The 16340-nt window shown below is 48.1% G+C and overlaps 1 protein-coding gene across 1 annotated transcript in view; it reads left to right on the top strand.

The window, feature by feature from the left end:
- COL23A1 (collagen type XXIII alpha 1 chain) overlaps positions 1 to 16340 on the top strand; it is a 344194-nt gene that overhangs the window by 240816 nt on the left and 87038 nt on the right. The gene's annotated exons all lie outside the window — the stretch shown is intronic.

The following is a 16340-nucleotide window of genomic DNA, read 5'->3' as shown; positions in this document are numbered from 1 at the left end:
AAAATAATACAAATTTGAAACATATAGTATAACAGCTATTTATATAGCACTTACAGTATATTAGGTATTTTAAATAATCTAGATAGGATGTAAAGTACACAGGAGGATTTGTATAGATTATATGCAAATACTAAGCATTTTATATCAAGGACTTTGGGGTCCATGGATTTTGGTATCCACATTGATGCAGGACAAGGTGGCAACATGACCTGCCGCCTTAGCCCGGGTGGTGTTGATGCTGCGGTGGCAGGAGGAACCAGCTTGCTGGAAGGGCCAGACACCTGCTGGGGACACGCCCCAGCTGTCTCTTCCAGGTGCACTTCTGGCTATTCAATTTCAAGGATGGTGCCTTGCTGTCTCCTCCTGTGAGTTTCCCAGGCCTGAGAGTTCTGGCACCTTGCTGCTGATTGGACAACTGGCTGTAACTGAGGAAGACGCACTCCTAAAAGTTAACATTGAGTTCAGGCAAAACAACCCCCTGCCACTATATAAACCCCTGAGCAGAGAGCCAGAGAATAGACCTGGCAGCTGGAGCAGGAGACCTTCTTTTGAGAACCTGGGTTATCTCTGCCAGAACCTTCGGGTTTTGTAAGTTTTTGTATTTGTTTCTGTGAATAAGTTCTATCGTACCACTGATCCTGTGGTCGGTGGATTCATTCTTTGAATCCTTGAGACCAAGAACCTGAAACTCCAGGGTATCAACAGGAGGAATCACCTCATCCAACACCGAGGGATGACTGTTCACATATATCAAAACATTATGTTGTACACATTAAATGTATACAATTCTTATTTTTCAATTATGCTTCAATAAAGATGAAGGAAAAAATTATAGTACTCAAAATAAAGATTCAAATGGTATAAAACTGTAAGTAGTGAGAAAAGTCCCTCCCACCCGGGGCCTTCAGCAGCCAAGCTGCCCCACCCTGGTAGAACTGGAGTTGCCGATTATGCCTGCATCCTGGGAAGGATGTTTCAAGCCTGCGTAATGCACATCAACACAGTCTTTTCCCCCTCTTGTTTTTTAACCCAGTGGTAACACACACACAATTGTATGAAATAGACTACCTAAGATGTGTTAATCTCTCAAACGGAGCTTCCTCATTCTTTTGGCTGCACCATTCAATGGCATTTGGGTGCGTGCATCGTGCTGGAGTCCCAGTGTTTGTGCTGAGTCAGCCCTGATCCACCAAATAACAAGACTAACAACTAAAGTAGCTCCCACTTGGGCCTCAAAGGCAGGGACCTGAGGCTAAGTTGTAAGTTACTGTTTCGTTTCAAGTAGTTACTATTTCATGTTAGCATTTCATTCTCAGAGAAGGGAAGCAACATCCCAGGGGAGTTTTCATCTGCAGTTCTCCTAATACTAAGGGTGAGCCCTTCCCTTTCATATGTTCCAGAGAAACTTCTGTTGCCTTCTGGTGAACTGCCCAGTCAGATCCTTGGTCCATTCTTCTGTTGGGTTGTTCATCTTTTCTTCAGTGGTTGTAGGAATGCATTCAGGGAATTTTCATATGAGTTGAAAATATTTTCTCATAGGGCGACACCTATGGCTCAGTGAATAGGGCGCTGGCCCCATATACCAAGGGTGGTGGGTTCAAACCTGGCCCTGCCCAAACTGCAACCAAAAAATAGCCAGGTCCCAGCTACTCAGAAGGCCGAGGCAAGAGAATCGCTTAAGCCCAGGAGTTGGAGGTTGCTATGAGCTGTGTGACAGCACTCTACCATGGGTGATAAAGTGAGACTCTGTCTCTACAAAAATGTGTGTATATATGTGTATATATATTTTTTCTCATAGTTTTATACTTTTAACTACTTTGGGGGGGTTGTTTTGTGTTTTGAGGCATAAAAATTTTTTTAACGTATTCACATTTACCAGTCTTTTATGGCTACTGAGGTTTGTGTCATATATAAAAAGGCCTTTTCAGATCAGACATTATAAAAGAGATTTATGGCTTCTTTTAGTATTTTTATAGCTTCATTTTACTCCCTTCTTTTTAAAGGCTGCATAGAGTTTCGTGGCAGGAGTATGTCGTAATTCACTGGTCACTCATTATCGGGCACTTGGGTTGTTTCCTGTCTTTTTCTATTAAACGTGACGCTGCTGTGATTCCTCTCGTACATCGTACCTTTGTGCACATGTGGAAGTCTGTCTCAGGATGAATCCCTCAAAGTGGAATTGCTAGATCAAAGAGTTATGTGCACTTTAGATTGTGAAGTATTAAATATATTGCCGGATTACTTTCCCAAGAGGTTGTCCTGCAGTCCCCCTTTCTGTGGTATTCAAGAATGCTTGGCTTACCAGCTCTCTTTTTCTCAAGGGGGAAACATCTTTCTTTATTCTCTTCCCAGAGTATCTCAAGATGAGGTAGATGGACGAGAGGCTGTGTAGAGTCTAATTCTCGGGCTAGCAATTCTGTTTATCTCACACTGATGCCTGGTGAGCAGGTGAACCACCACCTTCAAAGTGGCATTCTCAAAAATAGAACGCATCTTTCAAAGTTTATAGCGTGGATCATCTATTAGGCCACGAGAAACCGATGCCTCTTATCTCTTGGTTGGGTGCTAAAAAGAGAGAGAAGATCTGCACTTTCATATTTGCCTGTTAATTACAATCCTTTCTATGGTGAATTACTGCTCTTTATAAAAATTTTAGGAGCAGGCATCCTGAAATCTGACTAGAGTTTGGTCTATCATCCCTCAGTCTGTATCCTCCCTTGCTTCAGGGCTTCGGACATCCCTCCATAAGCATCCTCTCTCCTCACCCCACTCCACAGGCCTTCAGATCCCAGGCAGACCAGGTCAGGTCCCTACACCCACCCTCACAGCCCACCCTGTTCCCCCTCCTCCACTCCTAACCCCCTCCCCCCGGGGATCTTTTGCCATGTTGGCTCTTCCCCCTGAGCACCAAATTCCCTGGGCAGCAGCTGGTGAGATGTGTCCCTGCAGTGCTTGCAGACTACCTGCTCATGCTATGCACACACGTCACTGCTCATTCAATGGATTGCTTCTACAGTGGGAGGAAACGTAGCTCCTACCTCCCTGGCCTGCCCTGGCTAGTTAACTGTCAACACAAGAGGCTAATCTCCTCTCCTCCCTGGACCTCTTCTTTCCTTCCTTTCCCTTCCCCTAGTTCTTTCTCTAGAGCAGGATCCCCCTTGCCCACCTCCAGGGCCGGCCACACAGCTCCCTCCATATCTGCCAGAGAACATCCTCCCTTAGAGGCTGGGCTCTGAGTCTTTAATGTGGCCAGAGTTCAGTCCCGTGTCACCTGCCATGACTGTCACCGGAGCTTCCAAGTGCAGCTTTCTGCCTGAACAGCCAGCCTCAGGGCTTGGGCCCTCTCAGGGCTGGCAGGTTCTCCTGTCACCCCAGGAGACGGCTCCAGGGAGCTTTGTCCTTACTATCAGTCAGGAGGATTCTGGCCTTGTGGTAAGATTGTGGAATCTCACCTCTGTTTGTTAAAAGGGAGGGAGCAGAGCAGGCAGGCCGTGTGATTGACAGATTAAAACTCCCTTCAAAGTAGTATCTCTGTCTTCAACTCTGTTATTGGGACACAGTCACACTTCCTCAGGGGCTCTAGGAAATCTGGGTTAGAGTTGTCTTGCCTGGGATCCCTGGAGCAGCCAGGAGCTACCTATGCCAGATTCTTCCCCACATCAGTGAGTCTCGACCCTCTCCTCCCTCCATTCATCTAGCCATGTTTCTTGTCCCTGATGCAGCACGGGGGCTGGAATTCTGTGCCGGCCACTCCCTGTCTTCACACATCCACCCAGCATACTTGCTGTGTGCCAGGCACTGTGATGGGTACTGGGTCCCCCTAAAAGAGCTCTTACCAGGTGAGCCAATAACATCCAAAAACCAAAGCCTGTGGTGGGGAAATAGAAGCTTCAGAGCCAGGCAAGATGGGAGCAAGGAGGGACAGAGCAGCAGGCCCAAAGGCCTCCCTGAGGAGGTGACATGGCACTTGGTCCTGAGGAAAAATGTTCAAGGTCATTCTAGGCATGAGAGCACCACACTACACCACAGGCCTAGTGTCTGTGTGTCCCTATTTTCCAGCCCAATCGTAGGGTACCTAGATCCATGGGTCAGAGCCTGAGGACCTGGTCAGAGCCAGGTCCCAAGGTGAGTGAGTCATTAGGGGTAGGAGCTTCCCTGCTCCTGCCACCCACTCCAGGGCTAGGAGGGAGGGGAGAATGGAGGATGGGGAGGGGAAAGCCTCTTCTAGGCCACACTCGCTAGTGGAACTGAAGCCACACAGACCTGTGACCCCCTAATGAGGAGCCTGGGACCCAGGTGGGGCTGGGGAGGCAGGAGTAGGACCTGGTCTGTCCTCATTTATTCAGAAGATCAACCGTGGAGTGTAGAGTCAGGTCTTCTTGGGGCTTCTGTGCCACAGCGTGGAGACAGAAGATAAACAAGAAAGGATACCTGTCTCCAGGTGTGACATGAGAATGTGGTGACAGTACACGAAGAAAGATGGGGCAGTGGGGGGCCAGGCATGGGATGGTGTGTCCTTGCCTGGGGGCAGGGCCTGTAGGGACCAGCCACATTCATCTGCCACCAAATCCATTGTGACTTTAACAAAGCGAGAAAGGAGCCAGTCACTACGTCACCCGGGTTATCAACAGCAGAGTGATTATCCCTGGGCACCTTCAGGGTAAGGGGCTTCCTCCCCAGCCTCAGCCACATCTTTCAGCCTGGCCCCCCCACAACTGCCCACACCCAGCTGCCTGTGCTCTGTGTTCTTTCTCTGGTCCCAACTCATTGTTAGTTTTACCCTTGTGGGGGGAAAAACTCAAGCATGGAAATCTCTTAATACAAACCAGATGAGGAGCTGGTGCAAATGTTTTTCTCTGTATCAATCACCCTGGTCCTTGCTGTGCTGAGAATTTGGTAATCCCTGGTCTGTCCTCTTATCCTGACCAGATGCAGGGAAACAATGCCGCCTTCTGTGAGTTTAGCAAAACACCTCTTCACATGGGGTCACCCCACTCCTGCTTGGATTTGGGTGGGATTTGGGGTTCGGCCTGTCTTGCAAACACAGGTAGAGCCAGCAGCATCCATGAATTGGGCCCACTCCCTGCAGGTCCCCATGGTTCCTCCTGGGCCATGTGCAGTGCATGGCTGGAGTCTCAGATGGGAAGTGCTGGATCCAAAGCAGATGGTAAGCAGGACCCAGGACCTCCTGGAAGCCCCTCCCTAAATCAGGCAAAGGAAGACTGAGGCTCTGAAGTCCTCAGGCACCCATTGTGGGGTGGGGAGGGCTAGTCCTCCAGACCCTCACCTTCCCCTGCTGAGGCAGAATGCTCTGTGCCCAAGCAGGGAGCACAGCTCAGAAAAAGCCAAGTAGTAAATGCACGTGAAGGTGCTATGTGAACTAAGCAGCCATGACCAGTGATATCACTGTTGTCCATTTGTCCATGTGTCAGACACAAGCCTCACTGGCCCATCCCTGAGCAGAGCACTGAGCCGAGCACTGAGCCCACATTTCCAGGTCTTACTGGTGAGGGAGAAAGCCTTTAAAACAGAGGGCAGGATCAGAATGCCACAAGACAGGGCTGCGGCCAGGGTGGGGGACACTGGACTGGGGTCTGGTCTCCTGCCTAAGGCCTCCCCTCCTCAGTAAGCCCAAAGGGAAGATAGCCAACGGCACTGAGGGCAGGGAGGGGATAATTTGAGCAAAATAAGAAGCAGAGGATGGTACCTGGGGGTGGTAACAAGTGCACAGGAGCACATTGCTGTCCCTGAGGTAGGCCCTGAAGCTGAGGCAGAGCAGGTGGGAGGAGCCCAGGGGCAAGGATGGGGTGAGTGTCAGTGCAGCAGGAACACGAGCTGGGGGTGAAGGCACAAGGCAGCAGGAAGCATGTGGAGGGCAAGGGAAACCCCTGGGGGTACTGCTGAGGCTGGCAGACTTGAATTCGGGGGAGGGGTGGGGGATCAAAGCCTGGACAACTCCTCAAAGCCTCTTGGGCTGTGCTGACCTATATGGTAGCCAATAGCCCATGTGGATATTTAAATTAGTTTTGTGTTTTTTAATTGAGATATAGTTCACATAAAACTCACCATTTTCAGTGATTTTTGGTCTCTTGTCATGCCCTTCCCCCAGCCCCTGGCAACCACACATCTCCTTTCTGTCTTTCTGGATTTGCTCGTTCTGGTCTTTTCATATAAATGGAAGTGACAGTGTATGGCCTTTTTTGTGTACAGCTTCTTTGACTTAGCATAATGTGTCCAAGGCTTATTTGGGGCTAGTTAAATTTAAATTTAATGAAACTTAAAATTTAGTTTTCTAGTCACAATGGTCACATTTCAGGTAGACCCAGCCACCTGTGGCTTTTGCCTTCCATATGGGACCACTCATGGCAGAGGAATCTCTGATTGGGGAGCTTCCATGCACTGCAAAGACAGGGAGAGGTGGCCATAAGCAGGAGCTGCCAGACCCTGCTGGGCCCACCCCGCCCTCCAGATGGGCCTGGGCTCATGGTTCCCTTATCGGGTCCCAAGAGGCCATAATGGGATCTACTAACAATTTTTGCTATTTCAAACCCTCTGGTGAAAATCCCACGCTATCTTGGGACCTGCCTCCTACACCAGCCCAGTGCTGGGTTTCTCTGATTTCTGCCAGTGTTCTACCAGCCCAGTGTGAGATTTTTGCCTATCTGCAGCCATTAGAGGCTCCTGCTGGCCACTGTGTGTGACTCTGATTAATAATGACAAGAAAATAAGTTGTCTGGTACTACATAAATGAGCATGAGACACATGATCTTTTCAAGGGGAAAGAAAATAATACTATTATAAAAAGGGCCCTTGTGCGATTTCACCATCCAGAGCCGACCATTATTAGCATTCTTGCTGATAGACTTCAAGGTTAAGGTTGGAGGAGGTATGTGAGGGTACACACGTAGAAGTATGCGTGTGTGTCTGACATTAAAATCCACTTATATATTTGTGTTTAATTTTAAAAGATCAATCTAAACACACAAGTTTTTTTTCATTCCTAACAATTTATAATGATTTTTCTAAAGGGGAATTCAGGAAATTCTGGAGGCAGTGGGCACACAGTTGACCTTCCTTATCCCTGGCGTCTTTATCAAGTATCAAAAATATCAGGGGGGAAATGGATGGTTTTGTCTGTAATGAGAACAAATAAACTTTTTCATGTCGTTCCCTAAACAACAGAGAATAACAACTATTTACAAAACAATTTACATTGTATTGGGCGTAATAAGTAATCTAGAGATGATTTAAAGTATCCCCAGAGATGTGTGCAGGTCATATGCAGATACCGCACCATCTTATAGCAGGGACTTCAGCATCTGTGGATTTTGGAATCCAGAGGGGTTCCTAGAACCAGTCCTCACCGCAGATGCCAAGGGACAACTGGGCTTACTTTGCTACCTGATAAAACCAGCTTCTATATGCTCATTTCTACTTAGCCATTTTCTTTTTGAAAGTTCAAGTGATGGGCACAATTTAATAATTAGCAACATAACAGCTGTCTTGGACTTTTGGAGAAGAGAGAAATCTTGGTCAGAAAACATGCTTTCCTAAAAAGCATTTTAAAATGAGAAAATTCAGACATTTGCTACCGTAGGCAGGATAGTGTAACAAACTCCCGCAGATGGACCCCCACCCAGCTTCAACAAATTTCAGCTCTCCCCTCCACCCTGATTTATGTCTCATTTGTCTTTCTTGTAAAAAGCCTATAGCTGGATTTTGGGTTTTATCCAATCAACAGTCTTTGCCTTTTTACTGACAAGTTTATGGTTTCAACTCGTCCTCTGCCTTTTGTATGCTTCTTGGTTAATCCTTTCTTTTTATAAATAAAACTATTCTCCATATGTTCTTCGGTCAAGATGAGAACCATGCTGCACCCTCACCTCCCCATCTCCCTCCACCCAATCCCATCCTGTCATTATGGACGTGTGCCTTCCCTTCCTTTTCTGGGTCTTAGCTAGTTTGGGGGGTTGGGGCACCAAGGACAGCAGTCCTTGCTGCAAAATCTGATCACCCTTTGATCTACATGTGTCTTGGACCATGTCCTGGGTTTGTTTCTCCTCTCTTTTGAGTTCTTGAGTGTTTCCCATGTGGGTCTTTACGTGGCAGTCTTCTAGGCTTTCTGTGTTAGAGAATGTTTTGGTCGTGCCCTCACACTTGGATGACAGTTGGTTGGATGTAAAAATCAAGGTTCAAAGTTCCATACTCAAGACTTCAGTGCTTACTTCCATGCTCAAAGCTATTCCTCCCTGTGTTCTTATACCCAGTGCTTCTGTTGGAAACCAATGTCCATCTGGATCTTGTTTCTTCAACACATTTTCTGCTCCTGGGGACCTTTAGTTTTCTCTCTCTTTCTGATCATCTTTAATTTCACTCTAATCTATTATAGTATGAATTTTTTCCTTAATTTTATTTGGAGGCTTGGCGCCTGTGGCTCAAGTGGCTAAGGCGCCAGCCATGTACACCCAAAGTGGCGGATTCAAATCCAGCCCGGGCCCGCCAAACAATGACGGCTGCAACCAAAAAATAGCCGGGCGTTGTGGCGGGCGCCTGTGGTCCCAGCTACTTGGGAGGCGGAGGCAGGAGACTCGCTTGAGCCCAGGAGTTGGAGGTTGCTGTGAGCTGAGATGCCACGGCACTCTACCCAGGCGGACAGCTTGAGGCTCTGTCTCAAAAAAAAAAAAAAAAAAAAAATTTATTTGGAGTTTTATGGGCTTTGTCTGAGATCTTTCACCTTTCTTTAATTCTAGAAATCTATCTATTACCTTCCCTCCAGTGTTGTCTTTTTCTCCTATAGGTACTATCAATAGTCTATATGGTCAATAATAATAAAGCCTGATTTCTTATTTAATAAAACTATATATTAATAGAAAAATGGGGGCCCTCATGAAAGAGAGGGTTGAGATTATTGGCGTATCACAAGACATCTTCTTTTTTTTAATAAATTAAGTGCCCCCCACATCCTACCCTGTCCAGGCCCTATGCTGGCCGGATTGTCTCTTCACCACTCACATCAGCCCTGCAAAGTAAGTCCTGCTTTGTGGATGCAGGGTCTAGGGAGGACAAGAGACTGTCCAAGGACACTCAGCAGGATGTGGGCAGTGATGGAGTTTGCACCTCAGTCCTCCTATCTCCGTCAGCAGGGCTCCTTAATGGCAGGGGACTTGTGGGCGGAGGAGAAGGTCTCCAAATCCATTGCTAAGCTGCTTCTGTGGACAGTTGCTGAGCAGAGCTCTGATTCCCACATGGCCCAAAATGGAGGAGCATTTGCACTTAGAAGTATCTCTCCCCTGTAGCTATATCAGGTCAGGTCTAGGATGGGGACTGCCCTTTGGCCAGGTTCCAGCTTGTTCCAGCTCAGTTTGTGGAATCTCTGACATGAAGCTTATTCCCTGGCATCCTTCTCCTGGGGCCACAGTGCTTCTCTTGCTCTTATCATCCCAAGTCTGTTTGCTCTTTGTCTTTACCTATCCCATCCCCACTGGGTCAAAGGTAACCTCACAAGATACTCCAGTTTACCCTCCTGTCCCTGGCCATGCTAGCCCAAGTTCCTGGCAGCATGGCAGGGGCAGCCCACGCAGGTGCTCAAAGGTAGCCTTCATGCCTGCAGGTGCTCTAGGTTGAGCAAGCCCCCATTTCCCAGGCCCCACACTGCAGGCAGCACCTGAGGCCACCTGCTAGATTTGGCAGCTTCACTTCATCCAGACTGCAGCGCGTGGGAGACAGAAATGCAATGAAACTGCAAATTTAGTTTTTCAGAGGTAGGAGCCCCCAGTTCCTGATGAAGAAACAAATGCAGCTACTCATTCAGGATACGCTTGTAACTATACCCGTATCTCACTGGGCATATCACATGCTCTCTACCTTCTGGACCATAAATCTGGGCACAGACCTCAGAGCCTTAAAGCAACCCACAGACATGACCAGGCAGGGATTGTTGACAAATTCTCAGGGCTGGGCACTGGGGAGATGGTAACAAAATGAACAACAGTGCCCCTCCCCACCCCTGAGCTAATATTCTGGCCAGAGAAGATAGGTGGTATCTGAAGGTGTCCTGTGTTGGAAGGTTAGCCTATTGTGGGAAAAAATAAAGCAAGCGAGGGCAATCCCAAGTGCTGGGTGGGGGTGGAGGTCACAGTTTTAAATGACATTTGAGCAAAGTAAAGGAAGTGATGCAGTTCACCAGGTGACCACCTGGAAGAAGAGTGTTTCCGGCATTGGGCACAGCAGTGGCAAGGTCCTGAGCCAGGCACAAAGACTGAGATGGCTGCAGTGGGCTGAGGGAGGGGGTGGGCAGTGGCAAGTGGTGGGAAACAAAGTGGGTAATGACAGGCCCAGATTACCTAGTGGCTAGACAAGAGAGGCCAGCCTGCAATCACACAGGCAGGCTACGCCTGAGAATCAAGGTGCACTTTGTGGCCCCACCCACTCCTCTATCTCTTCCACTCTTCCCACTCAAGGCCCAGAGCAAAGCTGGAGGTACAGTACATGGGAATGTTTGACTCCTGCCCTGGTCATGCTCACTTATAAATATTAGAAACAAAATGTGGGCTCTTTTGCTCAAAGCATAAGAACTAGACTGGACAGGCCCTTGGCTTTGGGGCACCCAATGGGAGCAGGACTCTGGGAGAAAGACTGCCAGGGTCCCAAGGAGCAGTGGGTGGGGAGGTGTCAAGCTGCCCCAGAGGGCTCAGCTCAGGGCAGTTGGAGAAAGCAATGACCTGGAACTGTCTTGAATTCCCTAGCCAAGGGTTTTATATTCTCCTTATAAAGACTAACTGGGGAGGGTGCTAGGCCAGGAGTCTAGAGAGGCAACTGGGCTCTGCCCCACCATCTGGAGCCATGTGACCTGGAGGAGAGACTCAGCTCTCTCATCTTCAGAATGAAGGCAGTGGAGCTGGCTGGTATGGCTGATGTGAAGTCTAAACCCAGCAGTCTCAGGCTGGCAAGACGGCTGCCACTGCCAAATATCTGGCTTTGAGTTTAGATTTCCCTCTCAGCTCCCCCAACACATACATAGTCAGCCATAGTGGTTGATCTCATTGTTCATTTTAAAACAGGAACAGTGGTATGATTTTCTGGATGGAATGTGGGAGCATCACTGAAGAAAAACTGGGCTTTACCCTTCCCTGCCTCCATTCCAGCACCTAGACTCCCTCATGGCACCTGGGAGGGCTGAGGAGTGGCAGCCTGGTGTCTCAGTGGCCGCCAGCCAAAAGCACATGTAAAAGTTTGAGGGGAACTCCACAGATGTCCCAAGACCACAGCACCTGCTCTTTCCCAGAGAACTTGAGACCACTCCCCAGACGTCTGCAACAACCCTACAGTTTAGCAAGATTCCCAGATGACATGCATGCCTGTGAGATTTGAGAAGCCTGGGCTCAAAGGCCAGGGATGTTGAGGAGGAGCAGCCCCACATGGGTCTCAGCCCCCCTTTACAGCCAACCAAAGGTGGAAGAGAAAGTTAATTTCCAGGTAGACCTGCCTCTAGGACTCCTTGCCTGGAGACACCAATAAAGCTGTCCTGACATGTGCCCTTTGAAAATTGCCTGGTACTCTTCTGTGAGTGCAGTTTTCGATAATGCTCCTTGCTGGTCAGAGAGGTGTCCTTGTTCTTAGCCAGGCCCATCCTGGCCTCAGGCTGCATGCTTAGGAACTTTTAGGAACGCATACACTCCTCATAAGAACTCTGCCAGAAGGAAGTATAATGGCTATTTTATAGCTAAACGTGTGATAGGTCAGCTAGTAATAGGCAAAACCAGAACCTATCCATTCATTCCTCACCCATCCTTCATTCATATGCCCCCTTCTACCTCCCAACTACCTATACCTGATAATGAGTAATTGTCGCAGAGTCACCTAGTAGGTGGGGTTTTTATTCCAAAGTAATTGCATAAGGCAAAAATCTTGCACAGTCAGCTCTCTGTAAGCCACACAGAGCACAGAGGCAGCGTTTGCTCCAGTGCTGGGAAAAACAGTTTGGACTGGCATTCAGGAGTCCTTAAGTTCAAGAAAGTCCTCATCTCCAAACTCCAGAGGTTCACTGGAGGCTCCCACCCCACACAAGGTCCGTGGTGAAGGGGGTCTCCAAAAAGCAAAAAGCAACCCCTATTATTCAGAGGGGATCTCTGAAAAGCAAGGACAGCCCTGAGGAAAACAGTTAGAAATAAATTAACAAACAAAATCTAGGGCCGGAGAAGATTAACATAGGAAGGAGCTTAATATAATGGCAGGCAGAACCACAGAGCGGAGAGAGGGTTGCTGACTGAGAGAGGTTCACGAGAAGGTGGGGGAAATCATCCTTCCTGCAGAGTGAACGATGCTGTGTCTGATTTTAGAATTGCCGTCTTCCACAACAGGTGTTAATCGTTGCACCAGGATCTTATCTCTAGTGCCAGCCAAGACCAGGGTAGGAGACTCTGATGGTCCCCAGGAACACCAGCTTTGAAGGATTGACGGAGGGTAGAAAGGGGGTTGCTGTGACTATGCAGTTTGGTTTCTGGCCTGCTTTCCACCCCATGGGGAGAAATAAAGATTAAAAAAGAATATCACACTAGGTAAATGTAGCTTTAAGGTATACAAGAAGTAGAAATCTGAGTAGGGGGTGGTGAACCATTTCAGCCACCCCTCTGCTGTTGAACCTTGTCTTAACTTTGCAGAGCATTTTTGTGTCTTTCAGTAAACTCTGAATACTCTGTAACATGTGGCGTGTACTCTTTATTTCATCCCAGTTGTCCCCTCCACTGGGAAGGGGTGTGTCAACTGGGAGCCTCTGGTCAGGATACTGTCTGGTGTGGTTTGAAGGCCTCCCTGGAAGGTATATGGATGGATTGCCCATGAGGGTGGCAAGCAGGCTTCTCTCTGGCTCTATTTCCACAAGGAACAGCTGCTTCTATAGTGAGAGAAGTCCTATAACTGGGAGCTTCTGCCGGCTCATCCTAATCTGTTTCTGTGACTGTGTTTGTTAGTGGTGTGCCTTTCGATTCTTTGTCTAACCAGCCAAGAACCAGCTGTTTGAAGTTCCAGCACACTTTCAGTGGGACCAGAGGCCCACTAAGGGGCCAGCAGATTCTCATCCCTCAGTTCATGTTTACTCCAGAGCATAAGGGAACCTACCTTGGTATCTAAGTCATCTTTCTTTTATTTTCCCCCAAACACACATTGCTGGCTATGGATCAGTGAGAACACATCTCTCCTGCACAGCTGGACTTGCTCCCACATCCAGCTTTACCCATCATGTGTATCAGTGCAGGATCTGAGGCTGTAGTAACAGGAGCATAATGTCTTGAACAAGGGGGTGATTATTCTGCTCTGCACTAAAGCTTGCTACAGTTGATTCTGAGAGCAGCAGTGCAGAGGGCAGGGACATATTGGATAGGGCACAGCTAGAGGTTTTCAGGATGGCACAGGGTAAGGAACACATATCCCACAGAGGTGCTTTGGGGAGCTAGGACTGTGACTTTGCCTGTTCATCTTTTAGGAGCTTTAGTGAGGAGCGATTGGGTTTGTCCTATATGGCTTCAAGCACCCATGCTAGCGCTGACTGTGGGACATTAAGCAATGGGTCTTGGCTCACCATCTTTGGATGGGGAGGTAGTGAGCTCCAGTCAGGAGAGGTGTTACTCAGGGAAGAGCACTCTGCTGGAGGCAGGAAAGAAATTCCTGCCTAAAGCAGAAGCTGTAGATTCATTGCCCTTTGGCTCAGCCCTAAGGTTCTGCTTCCAAGTCCCAGGACAAGTTGTTAATAGAGCCAAGACTTAACCTAGTCTGTGGACTTTGCACCAGTTCACTATCATATAGTCGCATCAAATGTACACATAATTCAAGCAAATTCATGTTTAGTTGAAAGGAGAAAATAACAAGAGGGTCCCCATTACAGAGGCACTTGGTCCCCCTCTGTCCCAGGCCCCCAGGATCTACATGTTCTTGGAGGTCTCTGTTCCCCAGGAGCCCCCTAAAGAAAGTGTCTGGGGTTTAAATACTTGGTTCCCACCAAACACGAGCTGACTTCTTCATCTACCAGCCAAAGACCCGGGAGCCCCTGAGTCCTGGGGAGACGCCCTGCCCTGCTACTCTCATTAGGCTGCTGTCTTTGCTTACTTTGCGCCTGGGGTGTCCTAGATCCTTGGTGGGCCTTTGTTATCCCACCATGCCCTGCAGAATTAGGAATTAGGCTCAGAGACTAATACCAGGCTGGTGCCCTGAGGTGGGTGCGAATCACTCTCCCTGCTCCTTCCTAGGTAAAGTCCAAAAATCTTCAAGAAGCACCAGACTATGATCCCCAGAGTTCTGGGTATAGAACAGTGGTTCTCAACCTTCCTAATGCCACGACCCTTTAATACATTTCCTCATGTTGTATTGAGGAACTCTATTAAAGGGTCATGGCATTAGGAAGGTTGAGAACCAACAGTGTAGAAAGTCATACACAGCTCAAAGCATGGGCCCTCAAGTCAAACTGTCTGGGTCAATCCCCCACCCATGCTCCAAAGGTGTGTGGTCCATGTGACATAGCTCAGGTTTCTCAGCGCTAACATGGGGATAGCAATGGCTCCTACTTCATTGCACTGCCTGACCCTGGATGTAAGGATGGTCAAAGCACAGTGCCCGGGCATGTCAGTAAATGCCAGGAACTGTAATTCTAACAATACTATTAGTATTAATGATAGGCTAGGCACCTATAATCCCAGGGGCAGCACCTGTGGCTCGAAGGAGTAGGGCGCTGGCTCCGTATACTGGAGGTGGCGGGTTCAAACCCAGGCCCAGCCAAAAACTGCAAAAAAAAAAAAAAAAAAATGGAAACAGACAACTATAATCCCAACCCTTTGGTAAGCTGAGGCAGGAGGATCACTGAGCTCAGGAATTCAAGACCAGCATGGGCAACATAGCAAGACCTCATTTCTACCAAGGAAGAAAGGGAGGGAAGGAGGGAGGGAGAAAGGATGGGAGGGAGGAAGGAAATTAGCCAGGTGTGGTGGCGTGGTGGCACATGCTGTAGTCTTAGCTTCTAAGGAGCTGAGGTGGGAGGATTGCTTGAACCTAGAAGTTCAAGGCTGTAGTCAACCGGAACAGGCCTCCCGCCGCTGTACTCCAGCCTGGACAACAGATGAAGCCCCTGCCTCTAAAAATAAATAAATAATTTAAAAATTGATGGTAAAATATAAATAAATATACTTTATAATATCATAAAATAATGATCAAAATTATTATTATTATTTTGACTCCTGTGTGACCCCATGAACCTATTTTCATCAACAGATACTTTTGTGCCAATAGAACCTTGGGGAGCAGCCTCAGCCCCTGGGTAGAGAGGAAGCCTGTGGTCCCTGTGCCAGGGCCAGCCTTCCAGGATGTCTGGAAGGATGCTTGCAGCTTCCTAACACTGCACCCCACTCCCTCTCGCTGCCTTTCCTCCCACTCTGGATCTGTGGAGAGTCTGGCAGTCAGCCCAGTCTATGGAAGGGTCTCATGTGTTTGAATTCACTCCAATTTATGGAATCAATTTTGAAAGTGAGGAGAGGTGACGTCTGGACTTTGCCATCCAGAGCCTGTCTCCAGAGTGGAAAAGCGGGTAATATCTGTTGGTGAGCAAAACACACCACCTCCCATGGGAATCACTGCTCCTTCCTAGGGGCTGGCTGCAGTTACTGAGACAGACAGGCATTACCCATGTGTCCTGGTGCACGGTCACCGCGCTCCCAGAGGGTACAGGCAGGCAGTGGCCCTCCAGATGCGCAAGACGTGTCACTCCACACATCACTCACATTCCCTGATGTCCTCCCAGGCCTTCCTTCCCATGGGAAATCAAATTCTGACGGGGTGGGGACACAGAGGAGAGATGTGCGTGATTTCCCTTTTTGCAGCTTTGAGCCTCTGGCTTGGCCGGAGTATTTTTATTCTTTGCAAGCTCAGACCCACCCTTCTGTAAAACAGAGGGCTTAGAAAACCAGCTGCACGAAAGCTGCACTTGTTTCAGCATTGTCTCCCCCCACCCCCCTTCTACCCTCTTAGGAGAGCCAGTTTTCCCCCATTTTAATTTTTGTTTGTATTTAAAAGCACCATTAAGTCAGAGATGAAACAGATTGCTCTGCCACAAGGGAAATGAACTATTAGCTGGATCCTTTTTTAAATTATTGAAGTGAAATTCACGTAACATAAAATTAACCAGTTTAATGGAACAATTCAGTGGGATTTAGTACATTCACAACGTGTGCAACCATCACTCCTATCTAGTTCCAGAGACTTTTCAGCACCCCAAAATGATACTCCAGACCCAGTGAGTTTTATGTGCTCTCCTTTTCTCTCTTTTCCCCAACAACCATCAATCAGTACCCTCTGTGGAT

The sequence above is a fragment of the Otolemur garnettii genome, unplaced genomic scaffold, assembly GCF_000181295.1.
Source record: "Otolemur garnettii isolate 467f Iridium unplaced genomic scaffold, OtoGar3 scaffold00261, whole genome shotgun sequence".
Lineage (NCBI taxonomy): Eukaryota > Metazoa > Chordata > Mammalia > Primates > Galagidae > Otolemur > Otolemur garnettii.
Note: the sequence above shows the minus strand (reverse complement) of the source record. Positions and strands in the feature narration are given on the sequence as shown.